Genomic DNA, 897 nt, shown 5'->3' on the forward strand with positions numbered 1-897 from the left:
TGTTTTGGTTTTGGGAATACGGGTGGGCATATGGGCGAATATAGACCGCCCGTTTAGTACCCATTTAGAATAGTTTGAAATGAACCCGCCCAATTAGACCCATTTAACTAAATGGGTGGGTTTTGGACGGGCCAATTGATGGGCGGGCTAGGTGGGTAAATGGGCATGGGCAAAAATTGCCTTCCCTAATTTTATGTTTCCTCAAAACGCTATTCTCTATAAAATATTAGTCAAGGGGTACTTTGGTAATTGATAAATCAAATTGCAATATCCCGTATTCCTTGAGGGATTCGCAATTTCAAAGATATGAGGGGCTAATATGGAGTTATTGAATACTTGAGAGACTGCCTAACATCTAAAGAAAGGAACTCATAATTTCTTAGGATTTTAATTATCGCTTATTTTCACTTTCATACTCTAAAGTTTGTGCCACTTGTTACTTTGATATTTTCAAAGTATTTTTAATGCGTTGATATTGTGAATTTTCAATCTCATTTTTCTTTGATATCTCCATTTAGATGTTTTTAGATTTTTTTTAGTTTTATATCATATGTTTAGCATGTGTTACTACTAGGGGCGCCAAACGGTTCGGTTTTATCCGAACAGATCCGCATCCGTATCGGAACGAATGTAGATATAGTAAGCTATTTTTAAATCCGGGCAGATACGGTTTCAGATACTGATCCTGTTTTGATTTTTTTCGGATACTGATTCAGATACAGATATATAAGGGTTGCGGATACGGATATCAGCAATTTAATAAACATAAGAATTTGGGTCGTATCCAAAGTTCCAAACCCGTAACTGCTAACCAACCCAAAACCCAACTACAAAAGTAACAAACCCCTAGCCTCCACTGAGTCCACTCCAGCCTCCCACTCAATTTCTACAACCCGA

The sequence above is a fragment of the Asparagus officinalis genome, chromosome 1 (assembly GCF_001876935.1).
Source record: "Asparagus officinalis chromosome 1, Aspof.V1, whole genome shotgun sequence".
Taxonomy (NCBI): Eukaryota; Viridiplantae; Streptophyta; class Magnoliopsida; order Asparagales; family Asparagaceae; genus Asparagus; species Asparagus officinalis.